The sequence below is a fragment of the Mesoplodon bidens genome (genome assembly GCF_964165515.1).
Source record: "Mesoplodon bidens genome assembly, chromosome: 12".
NCBI lineage: Eukaryota > Metazoa > Chordata > Mammalia > Artiodactyla > Ziphiidae > Mesoplodon > Mesoplodon bidens.
The window spans coordinates 9,671,107-9,692,685 of record NC_138168.1 but is presented as its reverse complement, the minus strand read 5'-3'; the positions used below and the strand labels follow the sequence as shown (position 1 = coordinate 9,692,685).

The following is a 21,579-nucleotide window of genomic DNA, read 5'->3' as shown; positions in this document are numbered from 1 at the left end:
CGCAGATCTGCCACCTGCTTGTTGGAGGGCCCGGGGCGGCTCCCTCAGCCTCCTTATCTGTAAATGCGGAGCGTACGAGTATGTGCCTCACTTCTGCCTTGTTCGTGCCTCAGGCATAGAAAGCAGTCACTGAATATTGGCTACTTTGTTGTTTATTATGATCATGTGATAGAAAAGGTAATAGACTCAGCCTCAGAGGACATTGTAACTTCTACCAAGTGACCTCTCTTCCTTCATTCTAGTACCTTCTTCTTTAAAAGGAAGAGATTGTATTAGATGACTGGTTCTCAGCCCTGGATGCACATTAAAATCACATAAAAGCTTCCAAAATAGATCAACACTTGGGCACGCACTCAGGCCAGCTTGAATCAGAACCTCTGGGGCATTGCCTGGACATCTGCATTTTCAAAGCATCCCAGGTGACTCTGACACACAGGGAGTGTTGAGAACCGCAGACGAGATGACCTGATGGTTCTGGGTGAGCTCAGAGTCTAGGGGTTTCCACCCTCTTTGGTATGGGTGGCTCCAGGACCAAAGCTGTATGATCATCGACCGTGTGAGACTCAGAACCCCCATTCCTGCTGGAAGTCAGACCAGCTGTGGCAATGCCAAGAGAACTACGAGGTCTCACAGAATGTCTGAATTATCATGCAGTTTGGGTGCCAAGAGGAATTTAGAATAACTGAACGAGAAAAAGAATACTTCCAGAAGCCAACCCGTGAAGCCCTTTGTCTCCAAAGGATATAACACTAATTCTTTCCCTCCTTTGACACTGTTACACCTTTTTACATAAAGACAGGGAGGACAAAAGGGAAATTCTTAGTTTGTTTGTCGTAAGGAAGTCAGGAGAGATCATATGAATGAAAAAGAGTGCCTTCATGAAATATAATACATCACGACCTTTATTTTGGATTAAATAGGTCTATGCCACAGAGCAAAGAGTGTATTTGCTTCAGGAAGGTGTTTAGCCTGTCAGGTAGGTAGCCTACAAGTCCTGTGTGCTGACCAGTAGTGAGCATGTAGGAGCGGGGCTGGGGTGTGCTACATAGTTGTGACAAGATGCTGTTTGTAATTCATAGAATAGAATTTCTCAGAAGGTAGAGATTCATTCTGTTATGGGTTTATTTCACATGAAACATTCACCTTCCTGGGATATTAAATCCTATCACCTGGGATATTTGATACACAGGAAAAGTAGAGTATTTATGGCCACTGGTGTAAGAAAAAGCAAAGCATTATCTGCTCCATCAAAACTGTATTAGAACTGTTCTCCTTTTACTTCAGATAGTACAAAAGTTAAGTGTCATACAAGTAAATAGAAATTCAAAACTTCCAAGTATATCCAGAGAGTCAGATTTTTGGCATCATTGGAGATGACTCGGGTTTTAATAAAGATAAAAGAATTAAATAGAATAATAAAATATCTCATGCCATTGCTCCACTGTAGCAAACCACTGGCTGAAAAGTATCAGGTAATTCTCCTTAAACCACAGCCAGCTCTGTTTTTCAGAAGGAACAACATGCTGTTAAGTTGACAACTCACACCCTAAACAAAGTCACTGGGAGTCAATATGGGCTCTTCTACAGAATAAGACTTTCTGCCCCCTTCCTCAGTACCTCCCCAACAAACGTACACACACCACCAAAGGCTTCTTCCAGCATTACTGCTACCAACAGCTGGAATAAGTATGTTGCGGGACTCTCTCTTGAACCACTTAACAAACGGAACGCTCATGACCAAGGCAGAGATCTGCAGAGCATTTCTTTACAACAGGAGGGGGAGTTCTCACTTGTCAACAGGAGCCACAGCAGACCAAAGCCCCCAGTGGCATCAAAGGATCTGGCTACACGAGCACCCATAACAGATCATAAATTCAAACGCTCCAAGTCTCCCTTCTCCAGAGAATCATCTCAGCAAGTGTAGAAGCCGAGAGCCACGTCGTGCCATCCACCACAGTGGAAGAAGAGCTTCTGTGTTCCAGGGCCCCAGGCCTAGCTCTTCCTGGGTTGCCCAGCTCCTCAGGCCATTACAGCTTCTGGCTCCACTTCAGGACCCTGGAGAAGAGCCCCATTGGCCTTTTGACCCCAGATCTCTCTTTTTTTTTTTTTTTTTTTTTTGTGGTACGCGGGCCTCTCACTGCTGTGGCCTCTCTCGTTGCAGAGCACAGGCTCCGGACGCGCAGGCTCAGCGGCCATGGCTCACGGGCCCAGCCGTGCGGCACGTGGGATCTTCCCGGACCGGGGCACGAACCCGCGTCCCCTGCATCGGCAGGCAGACTCTCAACCACTGCATCACCAGGGAAGCCCAACCCCCAGATCTCGTTGTTCTTTGCTCTTAGTGAATCTTTCCAGACTGCAGGGTCACATTCGACACCTTTCACCAAAACCTCACAGCCACCTAGGTAGAGGTCCTCCTTGAACAACTGCCTGCATTACAAGAAAGTGGTGAAAATATGGGCTAAATACGATCAAATTGCCTGGGTTAGAATCTCAACTCTACCACTGAGCAAGTTACTTATCACCTATAAACCTCATTTTTCTAATCCATAAAACAAGAGATAATAATAGTGCCTCATTGGGTTGTTAGGAGAAGTAAATAAAATCATTCAAAGTGCCTGGCACAGAAAAATCTGCAGTATATGCTATTATTGGCATCATGTATATATACTAAATAATTACGCATAGCTCTATAATACATATATTAAGTAGATAATCTATATTATATGTAGCTGTTATTATATTATCTATTATATCACTATATAAGAATTGGGATTCAGATGTCCCAGTCATTAGTAGGAACACCTGGCATGCTGGGCAACGATCTATGGAAGGAACAGAATATGGAAGGTGGGGATTTGTCACCAAAGTTGAGGGGCCCCCGAGGAGTGAATTCTACCAAAGCAGCTGCCTTCCTGAAGGACCAAACAACAGGCTGTGACCAAAGCAGTTGGTCTGGCGGTGTCCAAACCAGAGGATGAGATCTATCAAGACAGCATGTGAAAGTTAAGCTTATATGTAAAGGCCCCTCCCTCGTCCAAATTCCAGGCTGCCCGTGAAGCATGCGTCACTCACTAAACAGTTAATGAAACACAAAGAGCCTTGAATATCTCAAGTGTCACATTTCAAGACTTATAGAATAATTAGGAAAAATCTGAGCTGGCAAAACTCTTCCTGGCTTGTGCTGGCAAGCAGACCATCTTTGTTTTCCATTAGTGTGTGTTGTCGTCACAGTAACTGCAAGGCTCCAAATACAGGCCCGGGGTGTCATTTCCTCATGTACTTAGGCTGCCACACTGAAATAGCATTATGAACTCAGCAATGCCTCTTCCTTTCCTGTGGTACCTCAGTCAAAGAAGCAGGCCCTAAAAGGAGTTACTTAAGACATAAGTATATTAAAGACATATAAAGAAAAATAAAGTCCATTTATCCCCATTACTGTATCGCCTATGACTCATGTGTGTGTCGGGGGGGACCTTATTTTTGCAAAGATCTTTTATATAAACAAGGCAAGTTGGCAGTAATTTGATTGTCTTGGTGATGTCAGTAGTCTACTGTTTTCAATCAAATTGCCTTTTGGCTTTAAATCTGTAGCAAATCATTTTTTAAAGAATGCATTTGGCCAACTCTGATATGTCCATTTCATGGCTTTCTTTCACCTTTTCCTTACAAAGATAAGCAGCAGATAATTCACTTCTTCAAAGTAACTTGGAAAGACTGAAAGATTGCAATTACAATTATTGAAAAAGCAAAAAAAAAAAAAAAAAAAAGACTATTTTCAAGTGTAGACATATAAAGTCCTTGGCCAGTGAAGCAACAATTGTTTTCATCTATGTTTTGGTGAAGGAGGTAGGTGACAGCATTTAAGCAAAAAAGCAAAAACAGAAAAATCCCTGAACCTTAAGGGTTCAATGAAAGTCAGACCACTTGAGATAAATTCTGCAGCAGCTTTAAAAATTCTTTTTAAAGTCTGTCTTTCACAGACCTCAGAAACACATAAATCACACAATATTATGCACATTGACACCATTTCCCAAAAAGGAAACACAACACCAACGTTCTTTTGACTTTTCAGTGCTGCTGTGGCTTAAACAAAGCTCTCAGGGACTGGAGTGCTGGTTAATATCGTATTTCTTCATCTCTTTCCTGGGAGTTTCTCAAGTTCTGCAATCAGCTGGTTAACAGCCAACTGGAGCTGCCCAATTCATGTTGGACTTTCCTTATTCTAAATTCTTACACAACTCACTGCCTAGCCTTTGAAATTACACTGCCTCAGCTACTGCCATGGGGAATGTTGTACTCTGCCTGCAGCCTTTTCTCTTCTCTGATTAGCTAAAGAGTAGGACTGACCATTTAAGGAAAAAAGAAGAACATAATCCAATATATTTTCCCGAGGTTCCCATATTTTTGCCCTAGAACCTTTATAATGTATTCTATAAAGCCAGAAAAATTCTTTTCTTCTTTTCTTTCCTTCCTTTCTTCTTTCTTTCTTCCTTTCTTTCTAAAACAAGGTCTTCATTAGAGAATGATCATTCTGAAATTCAGTTTGCCTTATCTTTTAGAAACTCATCCTTTCAATTGTGAAAAATAAAGCAAAATGGACAGGTCTAAACTGTTAGTACCCTGCATAAGCTAGTAGAAGTTACTAAGAAACTTTTCCACTTTTGAGTGTTTCATATATTTTTGTTAAGTTAAATATACAGAATAGGGCTTCCCTGGTGGCGCAGTGGTTGAGAGTCCGCCTGCCGGTGCAGGGGACACGGGTTCGTGCCCCGGTCCGGGAAGATCCCACATGCCGCAGAGTGGCTGGGCCCATGAGCTGTGGCCGCTGAGCCTGCGCGTCTGGAGCCTGTGCTCCGCAGCGGGAGAGGCCACAGCAGTGAGAGGCCCGCGTACCACAAAAATAAATAAATAAATAAAAATAAAATTATATATATATATATATATATATATATATATATACAGAATAGTGAGCACCCCATAATATACTCATACATCTTTATGCGGTAACACTCTTTTTTTGCCTTGGAATATACTTTCTTGCCATGTTTAAGAGGAATGACTAGGATTAAGGGCAATGAGTAGCAAGAATTCACTTGTATTTGGTGAGGTTGAAGCTAGTGTGAGACGACCTTTTTTGGTCTTTTCATTTTTATCTGTTACTAGGTTAGTATAACAAAACAAAACATCTAAGGGAAGAAATAAAGAATGATAAATTTAATAATATATCCCTCCTTGGAAGAGGAAGTCTCCCAGCGTAGTCGGCTATAAAAGAGATACCCAAGCACTACGTATAAACACACTTTATCTCCAAGCGCAAATATAGAAACCACGGAACGGTCTATGCTGTGGGCGATTTCTTGGCCTTTTTAGTAATAATTCTATAAGACAGCACACTGCTCAGTGATAATGGAGGGACTGAAACATAAATTCCATACTAAGTTATTGGCTGGAGCTCAAACTATGTCTGCTTGGAGTACACAGCAGCAAAGTATGTCCCTGACAGGATTCCACATTTAAACAAGACATTCTTCTGTCTTTCCTATGATCTATGAACCTGATTCTACAAACCGTCTGTATCTAAGATTTTTGTGTGCAACAAAGATTAAACAGATAACTATATTTAAGGTGTACTAACAAAGCAAGAATAGCATAAAATTATTGAAAAGTCTATTGGGCAACTGTAAGTTTTATCAACTCGTTTAATCTTCAAAACAACTCTATGAGGAAGCTAGTGTTATTACCCTCATTTTAGAGGTGAGGAAGCTGAGGCACAGGGAGTAATTTGCCCAGGGTCACAGTGAGCTGAAACCTGAATTCAGGCCGTCTGACTTGCCTACGCAATTAGCCTTTCCTGCCTGCTCCATTTGAATGACACATCCAGCTCAGACATAAGGAAGCAAAACGCATTTTATTAGCTTATCTTTCATTCTACTGTTACATATCTTAAAAATAATTAATGTATAAACAAATGTATGTTGCGGGCTTTCAGATATGATTTTTCTAATAAGCTGTTACCAGCCTTTTTTCTCTTAAACCTGTCTGCTGAAATAGATCTCAGCCTAAGCTCACCCCTTCACTTCCCATGATGCTGCTGTTTTAAAACTCACATGTTAGAGAGGGGACTAATTAGGGAAGATGTCAATTAAACAAGCTCTGTAAAATCTTATTTCTTAGGGCAACTGTTTTGTGAAGAAATGCTTATCTTCCAAAACAGACAATTAGCATTAGTTGAGAATGTGTATTTTACCACAAAGTGTCACTTCGAAAGAATAAGTAAAAATTATAACCACCGGGAGATCATCGCTAAATGAATATATTAAATATTTCATAAATTTCTTTGGGAAAATCCCATAGTGATTCTTGGTGAACACCCATTTAAAAGAGTAATTTTAACCCCCTTGGCCATCTTAAAATGTAAAGAGAGTTCTTTTCTTTTGGTGAACACGGAAAAAAATTAGTTCAGAATCATGATTCATGCTTTGTCTCACACAGTAAGGCTACAGGTTTCAGGAGTGATTTAAAATAAAACTGAGAAATGTCTCTTTTTAAAATATTTACGGAAAAATAAAAAGGGATAATCATGATATTTAAATATTTTAACGTTCAAGGCCAGATTTTAATCCATGATGACCCACAAATGGAAGGAACCATGATTTAAATGTATAGTACCAAAGGTAACTATAAATAGAATCTGTTACCAGAAGATGATAAAAGTATACAAATTATAGTATTTAGAGCTCTAGGTGTATACACAGGAGATGCATGTATAAATATATATATATATATCTATCTTTATATATATATATATATATATATATATATATATATATATATATATATGTATGTATATATATATCCCTTCCTATTTCATTCCCAAGAGGTACATCGTCTCCACAATCAAGTACACGAGCGTAGTCACAATTACTTGTAATTTTTCTGTACTAGGTAAAACTATGAAGACCTTCCTTGAGAAATTTTTGAGATAAAAATCTATTAACCACACTTATAGTTGCTTGTCTTGATTTTATACTTACCTATACTTTCTCACATGCTCATCATTAGAAATTCAGAGCCAAAAATGTTCATAGAACATCCACAAGGTACATGGGGCCGAACCGCTCCAGAGCCAAGGGATGCTTAGGACAATGCTTTGTACCTGATCGCCTTCATAAAATTGTTCTGAATTTAAAGAAGTAAACCCTGCTCCAAAGGACCCTAATTCTAACAGAGCACCAAACAGCCCAAACTAAGAAGGAATCACTTCTAAATGCTATGGTCTGGGAAATCATTGTGAAAGTGGAAGCCACTGATCTGGGTTTTAAACAGTGGACAAAGTCTCTACAGGAGAGAGGAGGAAAAGTGTTCCAGGCAGGAGGGGATGAAAGGGGCAGAGGTGGAGCATTGAAATATGCAGTATGTAGGTGTTTGGAGAAGGGCCCAAAATCTGAGCTATCTGAAGCAGAGGGACACTTGTTGTTGAGTAGTGGGAGCTGAGACTGGAAAAGTTAAGTACATGCCAGATGATGGAAGGTTCTCAAAATACCCAGCCTAGGTGTTTGGCAGCGACTAGTTGCAAAAGATAAGTGAGGAATAGGAGAGACAAGCATAAGGAAATGAACCCCATGGTCATGGGCAAGGTGGTCTGGATGGCAACGAGGGGTGGAAGGGGAGCAGCACTGTTATAATACAGACCAGGGATGAGGGGAACAGACCTTAGGGTGGTGGGAGAAACGGCAATGGGCTCTCTTTACGATCAAGGGTCAAAATAACACAGACGTGAGCTTGAGTGAACGAGAGGACACAACCTGCACAGTGGATTGTTCATAAACTGGAGGAAAGCACGTGCTCTGACCTGAGCTATTTTTGATTCTCAAGGGTAAACTTACAGTCATGAAGACAGTGATACTCAAAAATCAATCCATCAGGAAACATGGTTTCACCCAGGGCCCAATGCTGTACTCAGTTATCCTCATGCTGTTCCACTAACTCCAAAAGAAATTACATGCCTCCAAAATCTACGAATGGCAGATTTTGGCTTTACACAGACATTTGTGAGCCAACAATGTGACCCTTCCTAAGATAAAAACAAGAAAAATGTAAAGCATTTAGTTCAGACTTTTTGAAACTCTTTAAAGGCCAAGATACTTCATCTCCACTAAAGCACCAGAAGTTTCATTCTCCGATACCAAGTTTACCAGAGTGCATTTTGCACTGTTACATTCATTATACATGATTAGCTGCATTTACTTTGTAAACTAATCATGCAATCAGAATCATGAAATATAATATGTACTGAAATGTATGTACTATTTCATTTTTCTGAGCATATGATATATAAGCTTTAATTAGTTTCTCTTAGAATAGGAACATTTACTGAAAGAGTTGATACATTCTTGTCAACAATTTGTTCAAAACTGGTTTGGGGTAATTACTTAAGTTGACAAAATAGACTCAAATAATTTCTTTTAAAATGTGCATTTGTATCTTCTTTGAAATTATCCTTAGTTTAGGATATTTTTTCAAATTATCATGTTCACTTAGAGGAACAAACTTCTTACACAAATCCAACCCAACTACAGACACGAGTTACCAATACTAACCACTCACCAATGTGAAGCCGTAAGTTTTGTCAGATTCAGTGTGATATTGACCACGCTAAGCAATTCTGATAAAACAGCCTGGAAACTCATGGAAGGGGAGACAATACAACAGACAAAAGGAGGATTTCCTTCACACTGTGGTGAACACATTCATACACACATACGTGCAACTTAAGAAAGAATTTTTTCTAATACATTCAATCTGAGTTTTAAAAATCAGAATCTGTCTCATCAATATACAAGCAATTACTCAATGCCTTTTTTAAAAAAAAACCACAAAATAGTATTCTCCTGAATACTATTCAACAACTCCAAAAGCAGTGATCTGAAACCAGGCATATCTTGTGCCTAGTGAGAAGCACTCGGGGTGACTGTAATGTAACGAGGTCAGAACCAGCACAAGGTGTACCAGTGTAGTCAGAGAATCCGGCAAAGGAGAAGCCAGCCAGTCAAAAGCACATCAACACAAACACCACGCAGGACTTGCCTCTCATTTACCACACAAGCTGCTCAGCTAGTTTCATTATATGAAAGTTATTTTGCTTCTAGAGAAAATACCCCTTCCACTGGTTGCCCATCCTCATTGTGAAAGGACTGTGAAGTTGTCCTTTGTCGTATTTCTGTTACCTGCCAGAAAATGATAACTTGGCAGACATATTTTGATCGCTATTAAAGCATCATTACAATCTTTGTGTTTAGAAAACAATCGGATAATTCTGAGGAAGAGATGACTTTCTGATTCTTTAAAAAGAATTCACAGTGATCGTCATAATTCCTAAATGTGTTACCACATCGTGGAACAGTGAGAATCAAAGGAAACAGACAACACAGAATCAGAGAGAGCTCTCTTCTTGTGGAAACAGAAATGTCTTAAGAGAGTAGGTAGCTGTGTATTTTGGTCTTACCTGACTGGCAGCTCGTCTAACCAAAGGTACGTCCTTTATGGAGGTAGCTTATCCTTGGAAGAACCCAGTGGCTTGCCCCACAGCCCAAGAGAGACTGGAGTTCTGGAAAACTATCCAGCCCAAAAGAATACAGAGGAAAAAGCTTTTCCCACTTTCTTTCCTAGGACTAGCCAATAGCTGAAGTCATGCAGGAAACTGGGTAGAGAGAAGGGGAAAGCAGCTTCTTCTCCCTGAAATCCCGATCAGCAGCAATTGGAGGCTGTTGTATACCTCCCACCCAGACTTTTGTTTAAAAGTTTTTTCAACTGTTGCTAGGTGCTGGGTTCTGAGATTAGGTTTCTCGTCTTCTGCTCCCTTCACAGCACTGTCAGAGCAGTGACTTTGTCGAGAAGCGGAGCTCGCGTGTGCTATATTTAACCAGTGTTCTCAGCAAGTCAAGCCTGTCAACAGCTGAGAAGTTTGGAGCCGGCTCTGCTCAGTTCCTCGGCAGCTGGGTTATCAGTGGATACAGCTCTGCTCACCCTGTAAAAGATTGTGGGGAAACGGCAGACCCTTTTAAGGACTGCTGCTCGTTACACAGAGGTAATTATTGTTGGAAGCCCTTAAATGCAGATTGTGATTTGGAACCTCAAGGCAGTTGCCTTGAGCAGAGCAATTTATCAATGCAATATTCTGCTCAATTAGGCTCTCTCAGATAAACGGTCTTAAATAGAAAAGGCTTTTAAAACTGTGTGACAACTCTTGGGAAAATTCACAGTAAGAGATCATTCCCAGGCAGCTTTCTACATTGATGTGTTGCATTCGTAGCTAGATTACATTCATACCTGGCATATCAGACTTAACCAGTTTATATACCTGACTGTTATTAAAGTAAGTTTATCATAAAGGAATGTCTATAACATTATGTTTTTGAAAGGAAAATCTTAGCGTTCTCACTCAGGTCATTCATTCAAAGCAAGAAACGGAGAACACTCCAGGAAAACCAGGACTTCGGACACCTCTGGCTGTCGACAGCCTTGTCTCATCATTAACCCTCCAGTCTCCAAAACCAGAGAGCGATCACTTCTACCCTGAACTCCAACATAAAGAATGTCTCAAGATATTTTTATTTGCTTTATTCTGTGTCGGAAAATAGTATGAATCTTCCAAGATTAAGAATCATGAAAAAAAAGTGTGCTTAAAACTATTCTTGGGATTCCCTTACTAATTACATATGTGAAATTAACAGTAAGAGGACCCGAGAGAGTGTCTTTTGGCCACAAAGTAGGAAGGGAGACACACATGCACACACGTGCTCACACACACAAAAGCACACACCATTACTGGCTAACACACTAGAATATTGCCCTGACAAAAATCTTGCCAATACCACTAAAAATGTTGACCCCTTTCCTGAGATCAATTTGTCAGTTTAATGATACCATTTTTAATGATACCCTTTTTTTGACATGCAAACTGAAGCTGGACCAAGGAGACATGTAAAGGCATAGACTGCATATTTTAAGTGTCGCATACTTGCGAAAAGAGGCTTAATATGCTAGAGAACCCTGATGTCTGTCTGGGAAAGGCTGCCACTTTTCACAAGGGGTGTGTGTGTCCTTCTTTTTAAAGAAATGACACTTACCTCCAAGGTTAGATGAGCCCACACCTCAACCAATGAGGAAACATCTCAGCTCCCCTCAACCCACCCACCGCACTAACAGCATTCATCCTCCCCCTCTAATTTCTTTACTACTGTTCACATATAAAATTGCATTTGTTCAGATTCTTCTCAGTCCTTCTGGGTCTGGGCCAACGCTGATTTTTTTTAAAAAGACTTCTATTAAGATGAAAGCATTCTTATCAACTATACTCCAAAAAAAGAAAACAGAGATGAAAGCATTCTTATAAGAAACTGCCTCTTCTGGAACGCTACTGGATCTTTTAGAGACCATCTATTCACAGTCCCTAGAAAGTGGGTTCTAATAGGCAGTGGACGTGTGTGACTGGGCTGCGAAATGGTTCAGAGAGGGACTAGGAGAATTTTTTTTAAAACATTACAAAGGGGGTGGGGTGGGGAGACAATTGTTTGAAAAATGCCCACACCCCACTAATACCCCACATGCGATAGCGCCCCCTTCCCTAAAGAGGACCTGGGGAATGTATCATTTCATCCCTCCTAAGAGTTCATTTTATAGATGTCCCCAGTCCAAAAGGAAGCAGAGAAGTATGTTAGCCAAAGTCAAGAAGACTGAGGGCCTTTCTCACCTTCTTGGATGGCCCACACTCTGTCTGTGGAGTGTGTTTCTCTCCAAATAAATCCACTTCTTACCTGTCATTTTGTCTCTCACTGAATTCTTTCTGCGATGGGACATCAAGAACCTGAGCTTCTGATCAGCTCGGTGCTTTGTGACCACCTGGAGGGGGGGAGATAGGGTGGGAGGGAGGGAGACAGAAGAGGGAGAAGAAATGGGGATATATGTATATGTATAGCTGATTCACTTTGTTATACAGCAGAAACTAACACACCATTGTAAAGCAGTGATACGCCAATAAAGATGTTAAAGAAATAACATCTTACTTACTTACTTACTTACTTCTAAAAAAAAAAAACTGAGCTTCATTATTAAGTACTGAAGCCAGGTATAAAAAAAAAGACTGAGGGGAAATAACCCACTTTGCCTTTATGGGCCTAGGTAATTCCATTGAGAGGGTGATCGTTATTTATTTCTTTCCTAACTATCCAGACAATTAGAGGTTTTGGTGGGGTTTTTTTTTTCTTCTTTAATGAAAACCTAGTCCCCCACCATTGTTTTCTTTAACCTTTGGACTAGCTGTTCATTGTTGCTGTTAGTTTATTTCTAAAATGTGGTAACAAGCAACAGCATACAAAGTATTTCATATAATTAGAAACTATTCTACCTTCGAATTATGTTCTTTAATCAGGCTAGGCATATGTGCTGGTCTGACTCAGTACTCCACAGTCATCAGTTTCTCTCTCATTCTCTCATTCTCTCTCTCTCTCTCTCTCTCTCTCTCTCTCTCACACACACACACACACACACACACACACACACACTCCATCCCTCTCTATAAAGTGAATTTATTTTGAAGGCTTCCCCCACCCCCTGGGAATGATTATTCAGACAAAAGCATTTCCTACATAATCCACAGAGGAAGTAGTGCATTAAGAACTATTAGAGATTTGTGTTTTGTATACAGTCAACAAGGAATCGATTTTTCAACACATGTTGTTAATATATTACCGTTCAGCGGCATCCTTTTCCCCGTCTTAAGTGTGAGCATTATTCTGAGAACCTCTAATAAACTTACAACTAAAGCTGAATTTCCCAACTTCAAGAATGAATCACGATGAAACTTTTTAATAAGAAGATAGATTAATGTTATCAGTGAGAAAAAAGCAGACGAATTGTAAGGGAGGTGGCACATTATGTCTGTATCTGTTTATAAGACCAAAATTTACCACATTGTTCATTTAAAGAGGCATAGTGATTTTTAAGTTAAAAGTTTATGTTATTTAATATATACAGTAAAGAGAAAAATAGACATTGACTTCAAAACGATGCTCAGGGCAGCAGGGGGTGGGGGCCTAGGTCACAAGGGGAGTTTCCAGACCTGCCCTGTTCTGCACATTGGCTGGCTTTAAGACTGGAATGTAAGCTCCCAGGTAGCAGACAATGTTTCTTGTTTGTTCCTTACTAAATACTCAAGCACCATAGTAAGTGTTCAATAAACAGGAATGAGTGAATGAGCAAATGAACATGTAAAAGATGAAAGAAAAGATGAAGAAAACTTTAGAGCATATTATCCGTAAACTTATGGAAAATGAATCTAGGCTCTCTGGACAGAGTTGGGTCATTATTAGCTGCATATTCAAAGTTGTAGGAAGAAATTCTTAGATTGTAAGTTAATTGTTTTGAAATTTTTAAATTTCAAAGGAGAGTAATAGATTTCTGGATAATAATAAAGATACCTGTGTAACATATTATATGCTAGGCAGAGTTCTAAGGGTTGGACATGTACTAACCCACTTAATTCTAACAATAACCCAGTGAGGTCGGTGTTATTATTGTCCCTCATTTTACAGGCAAGAAAACTGAAGCATAGAGATATTAAGTAACTTGACCAAAGTCACATGTTAGTAAGTGACAGAGCCAGAATTTGAACTAGGGAGTCTGGTTCCAAAAATTTGTGTTCTTAACCACTTAACTGTCTCTTACATATGTTAGTCACAGTAACCTATTCTTCACAGTCACTGAGAGTCAAAATGTATAGACTTTTCTATACCTGAAGATATATGCTCTGAGGAAAAACATACACTTAAAACTCCACAGCTTTGAGGCAGATAGGAAAAAAAGTGGCATAATTTCATGATCAGCATAGTAAAATAAAAGCTTATTGGAAATGAAGACTTGTTGAATACCAGAAAAGAGAAAATTGGACTGAAAAGAAGATAATTGCTTTGAGGAAAAAAAAATCTATTTTTAAGCAAAGGATATGAGCTGTTCAGTATTTTCTCTAAAACAAACAATGCATGATGAATGAGTTCACTGCTTAGCAAAATTCTAAAATTACATTCTGAAAATATAATTTTGGTCTATGATTTGATAAGCAATTCAAAAATGTTTATGAACTATGCATTCACAACCAAAACTTCTCAAAGACATAATCAACAGCAAGAAAAACCAAAAACCAAAAAACAACGGGGATGGAGGGATTGATATACATTAGCTAGTTCTTTGGTATCAAAATGATAGTTTGATATATTTGGTATAGTCAGGTTTTACAATTTGCAAATACTTACACTTTCTATTAATCTAGCTATACTCCTATTTAGATTTTACAAAACTTTAAAAGAAGTAGTACTAATACATACTTTGTAATATCTACAAATATTCATAATAGAATAACTACTTTGTCCTATTTACAAATAAAATAGTGTCACACCTACATTTATTCATAAAATATTTAACTAAATTATTTATTTTCCCAACAGTTTCAGAAAAAGGAGAGGCAAGACTAGGTTTAAAAGTTATAAGATAATAATAACTTATTATTATTAAAAACCCCACTTCCCTGTTTATGTGCTTGAAAGTAGGTTAATAGAATTTAACCCTGGTAGTTATTATATAAGACCATATTCTGCATACATTTACAGTTCGCAAGCATCTTATTTTTTGAAAGGGTCAGATGACATGTGCTTGAGTGTATTTCCTTCTTCCTTTCCTATTCTAAAGTCATCTCTCACTCTTGCTCAATACTCTAAATCTTAATGGTAATGGATGACTTTTAACAATGTTTTTAAATGGAGTGAGACATTTACTCTCCACGAAATAGACACAGAATTGGAAAACCAGTGATTGGGCACAGAGCCGTGCAGAATAATGTACTTTTCCCCACAAACGTATGGGTTTGTATATACACACTATGCAGATAATTATAGTTAACTCTGAAAAGGGCTGCCTTGAAAGCACAGTGGTTAAGACCTCTGAGTCTGAAGTCAGGCAAAGCTAGTTTGAATTCAGACTCCATTACTTATTACCTGTGTGAACTTAGCAAATTACTTTATTTCACCCAACCCGCCTTTACCTCTTCTATACGATTAATAAAGGAAGTTAAGACTATTCATAATAGCCAAACACTAGAACTCTCTACATCAGCGGTCCCCAACCTTTTTTGGCACGAGGGACCAGTTTCGCGGAAGACCATTTTTCCACGGACGGGGTGTGGGGGGCTGGTTCAGGTGGTAACTCGAGCAATGGGGAGCGGCAGGTTAAGCTCCGCTCGTTCGCCCGGTAGCTGTCCGTGGCCTGGGGGCTGGGGACCCCCGCTCTAAATGCTTTCTGCAATTGAATCGCTACACTGTGGTACAGTCAGACTATGGTGTGCTATAAAGCAATGAGGACTGACGTGCAAAAATGCGGATAAATCTCTCAGACAAAATGTTAAATGAAAGAAGCCAGACCCCAAACAGTACACTGTATGATTCCATACATACTGAGTTCAAAAACAGGAAAAACTAATCTAGGGTGCCGGAAGTCGGGATAGTAGTTACCCTTGGGACGTGGGGACGCGACTGGGAATGAGAACAACGGGGGCTTCTGTGGCACCGGCGATGTTCTAGGTACACCAATGGGTTCAGTCTGCAAAAACTAACCAAGTTGCGCCCGTACGATTCATGTATTTTTCTGTCTGTACGTAATAATTTAACAGAAAGTTTAAAAATTAAAAATACATTTGAGTATATACTTCCTGAGAATTCTTATCTTCTGAAATATATACAGATGAAATAAAACGATATCTGGAATTTACTGCAAAACACTGTGGTGTGAGGGAGGAAGAGAAGTGGGCAAGAGGACAATGAAACAAGATTGGCCAGAAGTTGACAGTTACTGAAGCTGGGTAATGGGTAATCATTACAGGGCTCTCTGTACTTTCATGCAGGTTTTAAGTCTTCCATAATAAAATATCTTCAAAACAGTGCTTACTATTGGACACATAAGTAGATACTCAATAAATATTAGTTATTATCTTCATTATTAATATTATCTTCATTATTAACATGACAGTCATCTTAAAATATCTGTATGAACGGAACTCTTCGGATCTAACTGAGTCTTTGCGTGGAAGACACATGGAATTCCCCTGATGTCATGAGCTAATTAAGGAGACAACTGGATTAATATTAATAACACACTATTAGCAACTGAGATCAAAAGTTTAAAGAGAAAAAAAAAGTAAGGAAACTAAAAAGGCCCACCTTAGGCAAATTAGTCCTTAAACCACAGGGGAAACAGGCTCAGTTCTTGCTTTCATCAACAAAACTCATCAACATACTGATCTGCCTATCTGAGAATGAAAAGGAAAACTGTCAAGAAAGTAAGATGTCTAGGCATTAAAAGCTGTAGGCCAGCAGAGGTGGTTACTAACAGGAAATGTCGCTACAAGGGTGAAAGACTGGGTGAAAAATTCAGGGTGAGCAATGCTCAGAAATATTTGAATTTGATAATCCATTTTATAGCTGAGCAGGCCTTCATATGCTTAATATTTGCATTTCTTTACCCCTTTCATCTGAAAATGTGGTAATAATTCACCTGGGAGAGCTGGAACAAATAATCAGGGACAGGGAAGTGTTTTGAAATGATGAAATATCTAAAAATGTTGTACCTCAAAGCTTTCCTTTTAGTCCCTACCTTGAGGACTGTGAGGAAATCAACCATATGATGAAATGATGAAGAAAGTCCTTAAAAAGGCTAGTGTTAAGTAAATATAATATAAAAATCTGAATCTACAGAATGTAGAAATCAGAATCATTAGGTAGAGTGAGACAATAAAAAAGTAAATGAAAATCACGAAGCAGTAGTTTTTTTAAAGCAAACTGACTTCCACACCTTAATTATAAGTTCCCTGTTGACTCTTTAGCCATAAAAGTAACATTGCAGAAGAATGTTTAATTATTCAATGAATCAGAAAGAAGTTCCCTGAATGTTAAGTGAAAACAGCAGGTAATAAAATAGCATTAAGGAATTATTGTATTATCACATGGCGATAGATATATAGAAAATAGATATGATATAGATATAAATATTTCATCCCACACCATGCATATGTATTTCTACAGAAATACATACATATATATTTATATATGTATATGTATATTTATATCTGAACTACATAAATGACAACAATTACAACGGTTATCTTTTCCTACGTTGTCTACATTTTTAATTGATGTTTTGTTCTCATAGTAGGAAAATAAGATTACTTAAAATCATTTTTTGGGGGGAGAGGGATAAGTTGGGAGATTGGGGTTGACATACACTACTATATATAAAATAGATAACTAATAAGAACCTCCTGTATAGCACAGGGAACTCTACTCAGTACTCTGTAATGGCCTATATGGGACAAGAATCTTAAAAAAAAAAAGAGTGGATATATTTATATGTATAACTGATTGACTTTGCTGTACACCTAAAACTAACACATTGTAAATCAACTATACTCCATAAAAAATTTTTTAAATCATTTTTTGTCGGTGGTTTTCCAATATTTTGCTGAGGTGGAGACTTGAAGACTTGTGCTTGGTATGACTTGCATTTCTGGTTACTATTCAGGATTTCAGTGAACTTGCCTTATGATAATGTAATAATTAAACAAACTAAAACAGCTGAATTTTGTCTGGTGTGGGTCTGGAATTCATTAATTGAATTCCTCTTAATATTTGCTCAGAAGAAAAGAAAAAGGTCATCTTTTCATGATTCTTCAAAATGAACTATAGTTGCTATGCTTTCCATGCCTTTTCTACTCTATTATCCTTAAAAATGTCTTAATTCTTCATACCATTACAACATTGCATTTGTTTCTGTAACTTTCTCCCATGACATTTTCCCTCTGAGCCATAGATTGTGTTTGGACTCTTCCTGGAAACTCTGCATGGTGCCAGGAGGAAATATTTTCACCTTTATGGCTTACCTGAGGAAAGTTTCCAGCCATTGTGCTGCTGTGGACTGTAAGTGACTAGGGACAGAGAAACACTTTTTGCACTTCCCCAGCAATATCTGGAATATGATATCACTATCTGAATATGTCTCATGGTAGAAAGAGCCCTGGGAAAAAGGAGAATTTGCTCTGACCTCAACTAGTGAACAATTTTTTTTTAATGGTTTAATCCCTCTGAGCCTATTTCCTCCATTGACAAGTGGAGATAATGGAATTTAATCCACACATCCCACCATTGCTCTGTACCCTCCACCACTGTGTCAGTCACATTACATAAGTTAACGGTGAGCCGGTGCCCTAAGAGTGGGCATGGAATATGAGAGGGGACAAGGTCTCACCGTCCACTTTCACTACCTAAAATCATTTTCCTTGCCTAAAATTAATTTTGTTAACTAAAATGTATTACTTGTTATAAGCTTTGTTTCTAATATAAACAGCTTTTTTTAACAAAACATAATTTACTGCTTAAGTTTTTTATATATTTCTAAACTGTTGAAAACAGTGTAAAATAAGTAAAAGTAAGAAAGCAGGAATGTTTCTTTTCAAAAACTGCTGATTAAATTAGTTGTAGCTTTGCTAAAGGGAAAAAAAAAAATATTACAGTTCCGAGGCCAAATTTTGCACATTTATGCCAACAAATAGTATTCTAATCCCCTGTCTGCATTTGCTTAGAAATCCTGTCATCTGTAGAGCAGGTGCATTCAAATGTAAATTTGACCGACAGTATTTGTCAGAAAATGAATACATGCGTTATGGAAGCTGTGGACTTAAGCCACACACCCAAACTCTGCACCTCCAGATGTTTTCAGATTATAAACAAGGAGACGGAATGAGAGGACAGGCTTTGAGGAGGGAGCTGACAGTGAGGGGTGACAGGAGCATAGCTCATCTCAGTGCCCGTTCAGACCTGCAGACAAGGAGGGTGGTCCAACACTAGATCAGTTTCCTCAAGAAAATGTGAACTCTACATTTGCCTTGTGGAATTCAACCAGAATTTGCTGTAGAAGTTTATGTAATAAACAGATGGGGGAGCATTTTCTCTGTGTAGGCTCTGAAGTGACAGGTCTCAACTGAGAGCATTTCTGGGCCCCAGGGACGACTGGCAGCATCTGGGGACATTTTTGGTTGTCACAGCGGAGGAATGCTACTGGCATCCAGTGGGTAGAAGCCAGGGATGCTGCGAAATACCCTACAATGCACAGGACAGCTGTCCAAAACAAAGAATTATCCAGTCAGAGTGTCAACAGTGCCAAGGTTGAAAAACCCAGCAAGCACTAGAGGATTAAAGACAGGAATACAGAAGTAACTGCCCTCAAGAGCTTAGAGTCTGGTAATGAAGATGAGGCAGATACACAACAAGATGGGCAAAGCAAGAAGGGCTATAAGAAATACATGGAGGAAAAATTACTTATAGCTTCAGAGGTCAGGGGAAACTCTGAAAAATAAAACTGTAAATATCCATCTTAACATTCCTATGATAATCAAACATAAAGAAGTTGCTTATTTTTACAATTCTTTTTTCTATAAATAACCATAAGGTAATTACCAAATACTTATAGAAAACATCCTCCCTATTCCTGAAACTGTATTAAATTCCCTGGAAAGACAAAGTTGAGTAAAGCAGAGTCACTATCCTCTGGAGCTCAGAGAACAACTACATCCCCAATTCCATATTAACATTATCAAGATCCATTTCTCCAAATATATCATGCATGCCAATTATGTACCAAACACTATGTGTGGCCCAGAACTTAGGCAAGGTTCCTGCCCTTGAAGAACACACTGTCTCTTGGGGGAGAGAGACAAAAATCAAATCAACAAATGCGTGATTTCAAGTGTGTGAATTCTGTTTTTAAAAATATTGGAGTATAGTCCAAAAACCCTGAAAGTCTCCTCCAGCAAAACACCTAGAAATGCTAGCTAAAATATCACTAACATTCTTTTTGAAAACCAGCTGAACCTGAAAGAAACTGTAGGAAACCATTAAGGGCCCAAAACAAAGAGGGAAATGAAAACAAGAGCAGGGGACATAAACTGACAATGAGATCCTTGGGGCTTGGGTTGGGGGGGCGGGTATTAGTCTCAAAAACCAATAGATCTTTTTTTACCGAAATAGGATATGAAGCCTTAGATCCCAGAGATTAGGATCTGGAAGTGAGACCCCTGAATAAAACTAGGACACTTGAACTTAAAAAAAAAAAACGCAGGCATAGGAAAAGAAGAAGGTAGCTTAACCTTGGTCTGGGCTGGATGAAGAAAAAAGAAAAAATAGCCTATGCTGAGAATTCTTTACCATAAACCAGGTTTCAGTAGGTCTGATGACCAAAGGTACACCACTCACCTTGTTTGAGAATCCCCAATCCAAGATTTCATTATAAGAAGCCCCAGACTGGTAATCCCACAGACTATCTAACAAAAGCAAATGTCCAGGGCTTCCCTGGTGGCACAGTGGTTGAGAGTCCGCCTGCCGATGCAGGGGACACAGGTTCGTGCCCCGGTCCGGGAAGATCCCACATGCTGCAGAGCGGCTAGGCCCGTGAGCCATGGCCGCTGAGCCTGCGCGTCCGGAGCCTGTGCTCCGCCACGGGAGAGGCCACAACAGTGAGAGGCCCGCGTACTGCAAAAAAAAAAAAAAAAAAAAACTTCTGAGGCCCTAAGGAGTTTGAATATTATCGGTAGAGGTAGGATTGATGCAAATGTAGACACTTAGAAGTTATACAACTTATGAAATAGATCACTGTGACTACCAGAATACTAACAACAATAGCTGACGTTCACTGAGCATGTATTATGTACCCAGTACATACATCTCACTTAGTTCTCAGAAAACCACCGAGAGTTAGGCACTATTATTATCCCTATTTTACACTTGGAAAAATAAAAACGTAGTGAAATTAAGTGACTCGAATAAGATCATAAAGCTTGTAATTGGCAGAACTGGGATTTGGACCCAAACAGACTAACTTCACTGGTCATTAGTTTAATCAGTAGTTAGACTGCACTTATATACATTTAGTGGGGTCACAAATTTACTGGCATACTGCAACTCAAGATATGCAAAGGAAATGTAACGCCTTTAATTTGACTGAAACTGTTCTGAGCTTCCTCACAAGCCTCTATCATCAGCTGGTTAGAGGGTAAGGAATTAAAACTTTCTTCAAGACTATTTAAAACTTAACCTCCATTCAGTAATTGAAACAGTGCCTTTAGGTAATGTTCTCACCTATCTAGGAAAGAGGGGCAGACTTCTAGCCCTCCATCCCATCCATGTGTACCAGTGCACGTGCACATACACACACACACCTCAGCTCTACAAGGTGTGTCAGGGTGTATGGGGGAGGGCTATGGTTTATGTGTGGGCAGACAACCATTCAAGTTCTCCAACCTTACCCCTGATGTCCAGGTCCACCTGGTTTCTGCTTGCCCTGCCGGCATTCATGACTCAACTCCCTGGCTGGAATCATCCTTGATCTGGTCTCTTAGCTGACTTGGTAGCGTTCCCTGGCTGATGGATCTCCAGCTCAGCTCTCAGCAGCGCTGTAGAGCTCCCCATGTCTATGACATTTCCTACA

The 21,579-nt window shown here is 39.2% G+C and overlaps 1 protein-coding gene across 2 annotated transcripts in view; it reads right to left on the bottom strand.

Moving 5' to 3' along the window:
• FILIP1 (filamin A interacting protein 1) overlaps nucleotides 1-9,613 on the bottom strand; it is a 196,085-nt gene extending 186,472 nt beyond the window's left edge. For both annotated transcript variants that reach the window (XM_081251494.1, XM_081251493.1), the window contains exon 1: nucleotides 9,506-9,613. The gene's annotated coding sequence lies outside the window, so the exon portion shown is untranslated. The remainder of the gene's footprint in view (nucleotides 1-9,505) is intronic.
• Between the last annotated feature and the right edge of the window lie 11,966 nt (nucleotides 9,614-21,579).